We start from the raw sequence: 6,441 nt of genomic DNA, 5'->3' as shown, positions 1-6,441 counted from the left end.
GAGAGCACCGAAAATACCTTGTCTTGCTCCTTGCGCTCTTCTCTTTCCTGTATCACAAAGAAGATCAAGTGTGTATTTGCGTTGGGAGAGAAACAATCCGTGTTTGGAACGAATGACTTCAATCCCAAGAAAATACTTCAAGTCACCAAGGTCTTTAATATCGAAAGAATTCTGCAAGAATAACTTTGTATTGACAATTCCCTGAACATCACTCCCTGTAATAATAATACCATCAACATATACGAGAAGAACGATTATACCCGATTTGGTTGGCTTGATGAACAGAGAATGATCTGAGTTACTACGATGGAAGTCGTGTTGTGTTAGAGCCGTGTGTAGCTTAGAGTACCACGCTCTTGGGGATTGCTTAAGGCCATAGAGAGACTTATGGAGTTTGCACACTTTGTTTGGACCGAGTTTTTCACGATATTCCGGGGGTGGAAGCATGTACATTTCTTCGTCCAAGTCACCTTGGAGGAACGCATTCTTAACATCCATCTGCCACAAATCCCAACCAAGATTAGTCGCAAGAGAAAGAATGACACGAACCGTTGGCAACTTAGCCACCGGGGCAAAGGTCTCTGTGTAGTCTTCTCCATAGGTCTGAGTATAGCCTTGTGCAACAAGTCTTGCTTTGTGACGTTCAATTTCACCATTGCTGCGGAATTTGATCTTGTACACCCATTTACTCCCAATGGGTTGTTTGGTTTCGGGTGCATCAACAATTGTCCAAGTGTTATTTTTCTCAAGGGCATCCAATTCCTCCTGCATTGCGTGTTGCCAAACTGTAATATCTTTAGCTTGTCGGTATGTCTTGGGTTCACTGTGATCATCCAAAGCACTTAAAAACAACAGCTCATCAGAAACCAAGTTAGTAGAAGAGCAGTAATCTTGAATTGGATAAGCGATGGCATTTCCATTAAAGTAAACACGCTTATCTCTCCAATCAGTCGGAGGTTGTGTAAGCAGAGCTTGAATTCTAGAGCTGCGACGTAAACCATCGGGGTTAAGAATACTCCCTCTGTGAACTTCAAGTGGTTCAGTCGAAGGTGAGAAAGTGTTCCCCCTCAATTCTGAGCCAGATGTGTCCAAGTCCATGGATGAGTGCGGAGCGATTGCATCTTCTCCGATGGGCAAAGGGAAAGACACTGAACTTTCCGTGTGTGGTTCAGCCTCATCCGCAGGACCAGGACGAGATGACGAATGGCTTGGAGGACCTGCAAGTTCCTGAGGAGAACGACTATCCTGCGAACTAGAAGCACCGTTAGAAGCATTGACAGACGGTGAAAAAGATTCTTTCTCGTTTGTTGCCATTTGTGATGGCAAAACCTTCATGTTATGGTCCTGGATATTCTGCAGTAAACGAGAGAGAGTGATTTTGTAATCAACGGGGACCATATGCTCCAAATCAGTGGATTCCGTGTTGTTGAAGTAACTTTGATTCTCCTCAAAAATGACATCTCGAGAGACCTGAACTCTTTGTGTGAGAGGATCATAACATTTGTAACCCTTTTGCTCCGTAGAATAACCGATGAAGATGCATTTGGTACTCTTAGGTTGAAGCTTATTACGTGTGCTATCTGGTACCTTAGCAAAACACACACAACCAAACACACGTAAGTAGTCAATAGTAGCTTTTTGATTGTTGAGTACCTCAAATGGAGTTCGATCATCCAGGATTTTTGTGGGAAGTCGATTGATTAGAAATGCAGCCATTGTAACCGCATCACTCCAGAATTTGATAGGCACATTTCTATGGAACAGCAAGGTCCGTGCCACTTCCAAGAGATGCCTATTCTTCCTCTCTGCCACTCCATTTTGTTGGGGTGTGTAAGGACAAGAGGTCTGATGAACCATGCCATGGGTTTGAAGAAACTCCTTGAATGAGTTGCTTGTATATTCGCCACCATTATCTGTTCTTAAAAACTTAATACTTGTTTGAAAATGGTTAGTAACATAAGCATGAAAGTTCTTAAAAGCTTTGAACACCTCACTTTTTGATTTGAGAAGAGTTATCCATGTGTATTTGGATTTTTCATCAATGAAAGACACAAAATACTTGTTGTGATCTCTAGAGAAGCAAGGTGCAGTCCATACATCAGAGTGAACAAGCTCAAAACATCGTTCATAAATGGTATGTGATTGAGGAAACACCGAATGGCAATGCTTGCCTAACACACAAGCTTCACATACTTTATTGTCATACAAAACATGAGGAAGAAGTTTCTTAAGTGCTTTATTATGAGGATGGCCTAATCTATCATGCCAAAGTGCACTAAACGCAGATTCAGAAGAAGAGTTGGATGCATCAAGCAAGTAGAGATTGTTCTTGAGAACTCCTGATCCAAAAGTCCTCCTAGTCTTAGTATCCTGAAAATGAACTCCGTTAGCATCGAATGTAACAGAACAATTTAGAGGGGATCTTGGTTTGCCTGAGTACATGATACACAAGGTCGTTGTAAGTACCATCTAAACAAGAGAGCACCGAAAATACCTTGTCTTGCTCCTTGCGCTCTTCAATGATTTGCGCGTCTGTAGTGGCTGGTCGGAGTTGATCATATTCTGCCCATAAGCTACTTATCTCACCGAGACATGCATCAAATGAGCGTCCAACCTGTTGTACAGCAAAGATAGCCTTCTTGATCTCATAGATCCGACTCATGTTGGACAGATTTCCATACACAAGTTTGAGTTTGTCCCAAAGCCCCTTTGTTGTCTCACAATATATGTAATTGTTGAGAATATGGGGGGCCAAGGAACTTTGAAGGATTGCTAGAGCTTGCTGATCCTCTTGAAACCATTTGCTCTCGGTTGGTTCAACAAACGTTGCAGCTTGTGTTGCTGTGTGAGCAGCCGTGTGTCGTTCTTCTTCATTTGTTGCTGGAGCAGTTGTTTGGATTTGAGGTGTTGGATCGTGGTCTCTCAGAACATGAGTCCACAATCCCCGCCCAATGAGGGTGGTTCGAGCAGCTTTCGACCAAATCAAGTAGTTCTTCCCATTGAACACAATTGGAATGAGTTTGGGAAGAGAGGATTCCATTGCTGCGTATGAGTTGCAGAGTTTGGTGGTTTTTGTGTTTACGAAATATTTCGGTAAATCTTCGCCCTAGAGCTCTGATACCATGAAAGAATTTGAGCGTAAGGTGAAAAGAGAGTCTGAACGAGCAAGGTTTAAGGTGAAAAGAAATGTATGATCGGATAGAGTATAGGCTGAGCAAGAGAGAATAGGAGAATAAGGTTTCAGAAAAACAATGGAGATTGTATCTCCTTCAATTCCTTGGATTATTCTGTAGAGTGTTACATCCTTAAATAGAAGCATACATGAGATAGTAGAAAAGGAAATAAACTAAATCAACTATAGATATAAGGTAAGTGCTAGCCGTTGGGGAGATTATGGAAACTTAATATGTCTAAGATCCCAAATCTGCCAAGATCACTCCAACAGCTCTCTACTTCCATTAGCTGTCAATCAAGAGCCCAAGATCACTCCATGGGCTGTGCCATTCGTCCTTGAGCCCATATTCAAGCCCACTTGTGTGCATATGGGCTTGTGTCACCATTTGGGCCTGTTCTTCAAATTCTGCAAGACATACAAGAACGATTGGCACGACTAGAGGAGTTACCAAGGAGACCAGAACCTATTCGGGTCAACTTTCCTAGGCGTGAAGAACCTATACGAGACCGAGAATGCACACCCCCTGATCCTTCTCAACGACGAAGAGACCACAGGAACAACGTCCCAATTGAAGATGATGAAGAGGACGCTGATTTATGTCGAGATCAGCCTCGTCGTGCAAGACATAACGGTAAAGATATCAAACTCCAATTACCTACATTTGCTGGTCGTGTTAACCCTGATGCTTTTCTCGATTGGGAGAGGCGGATGGATAATATCTTTGAATGTTATGAGTATTCGGAGTACAAGAAAGTGCAATATGCTGCTGCACAACTCACCGATAATGCCCTAGCATGGTGGGATCGCGAAGTCGCAGAAAGGAGGAGAGCACATTATGAACCCATCTCTACTTGGCGTGAAATGAAACTCATGATGAGGAGAAGGTATGTTCCACCTCATTTTCATAGAGAGTTGCAGAAGAAATACCGTTCTTTAGTGCAGGGGACAAAATCGGTTGAAGACTACTTCGAGGAATTTGAATATCTTCGAAACCGGTTGGAATTGGATGAAAACGAAGAAACGGTGATGGCACAATTCGTTGACGGACTGCAAGAACGAATTTCTCGCAAGGTCGAAAGGTTAGTGTATCATGATCTGCAGGAACTATTACATTTTGCTATACAAATTGAACAGCAAATCATCAAGAAGCAAAACCGAGTCCACCGCTCCCGTATGGCTGCACCAACTCCATCAACATACCGAAATGAGGGCAAAGGAGTAACAACCACTGTGAGCAGACCAAGTATACATGAAACTCAAGTTCGGGACAAAGGGAAGGCTGTAGCTTCGTCCAAGGATGATGCAAAGGTAAGTAGATCCCACTCTACTAATCTTAGAACTCGAGAGATTGTGTGTTATAAATGCAGGGGACGTGGACACTACGCCAAGGACTGCCCAAACAATCGGGTCATGATTCTCACAGATGCGGGAGAGTATGAGTCAATGGACGAAGAAGAAGCTGAAATTGCAGATGAGGAGATCGAATACCCGGATAGTGGTGAACTATTGGTTACGAGGCGAGTCTTGAGTACCATGGCTACTTCTGAAGAGACGGAACAACGAGAGACCATCTTCCACAGCCGATGCACCATAAGAAACAAGGTATGTGGTTTGATAATTGATAGTGTCTCTTGTACTAATGTTGCAAGTGCATACATGGTGAAGAAGTTAGGACTCGAAACGGAGAAGCATCCTCACCCTTACAAGCTACAGTGGCTTAACAATCAAGGAGAAATCAAGGTGAATGAGCGGGTCAAAATTCCTTTCAGCATCGGTAGATACCAAGATGAGGTAATATGGGACATAGTCCCGATGCAAGCCGGTCATATTCTCCTTGGACGACCATGGCAGTTCGATCGAGAGGTCAAACATGACGGTAGGACTAATCATTATTCTTTCGTATTTAACAAGCGAAAAATTTCTTTAGCCCCTCTAAGTCCTTATCAAGTGCATGAGATGCAAATGAAATTGTCAAAGGAAGGCGAGGACAACAAGAGAACAAACTTTTATGCCAAACCAAGTGTGGTAAGCAAGGCTTTAGTTGATGCAAGAACTGTACTACTAATGGTATTTAAGGATGTTGTGAGTACAGGTTTTGATGCACAAGAACTACCGCCGGAGATTACACGAATCTTGGAACGATTCCAAGATATCTTTCCGGAAGAGACACCTGCCGGGTTACCACCTATGCGGAGAATTGAGCATCAAATCGACTTAGTTCCAGGAGCACCCCTTCCTAACCGACCCGCATATAGGATGAATCCCGAGGAAACAAAGGAACTACAGAAACAGGTACACGAACTCTTAGCTAAAGGTTATATACGTGAGAGTTTGAGTCCTTGTGCAGTTCCGGTCTTGATCGTCCCAAAGAAGGATGGAACATGGAGGATGTGCGTAGATTGCCGAGCTATCAACAACATCACTGTCAAATACCGGCATCCTATACCACGCCTCGATGACATGTTGGACGAGCTTAGTGGAGCCACCATCTTCTCAAAGGTGGATTTGAAGAGCTGTTATCACCAAGTGCGCATGAAAGATGGAGATGAATGGAAGACCGCTTTCAAGACGAAACAAGGGCTGTACGAATGGCTTGTGATGCCCTTTGGCCTTACCAACGCCCCAAGCACGTTCATGAGGCTCATGAACCATGTCCTACGAGCTTTTATCGGTAAATTCGTTGTGGTTTATTTCGATGACATCTTAATTTATAGCAAATATTTTACCGATCATGTGACACATCTTGAGCTAGTCATGGAGACTCTCCGACGAGAGAAACTTTATGCCAACCTCAAGAAGTGCACCTTCTGCACTAATGAAGTTGTTTTTCTAGGATTTGTTGTGAGTTCGCAGGGATTACGTGTCGATGAAGAAAAGATCAGGGCAATCCGAGAATGGTCAACTCCTACAACTGTCGGACATGTTAGAAGCTTCCATGGATTGGCTAGCTTCTACCGACGATTTGTTCGTGATTTTAGCAGCCTTGCAGCCCCTCTCACGTCCATTATAAAGAAAGACAGACCATTCGAGTGGGGAGATGCACAAGAGAAAGCATTCAACGTGCTTAAGGAACAACTCACAAGCGCACCCGTCTTAGTCCTTCCCGACTTTGACAAGGTATTTGAAATTGAATGTGATGCATCCGGTGTGGTCTCCATGACTAGCTCAAGATGTGTCACATGATCGGTAAAATATTTGCTATAAATTAAGATGTCATCGAAATAAACCACAACGAATTTACCGATAAAAGCTCGTAGGACATGGTT

Source organism: Tarenaya hassleriana, unplaced genomic scaffold (assembly GCF_000463585.1).
Source record: "Tarenaya hassleriana unplaced genomic scaffold, ASM46358v1 Cleome48, whole genome shotgun sequence".
NCBI lineage: Eukaryota > Viridiplantae > Streptophyta > Magnoliopsida > Brassicales > Cleomaceae > Tarenaya > Tarenaya hassleriana.
This window is presented reverse-complemented; position numbering follows the sequence as displayed.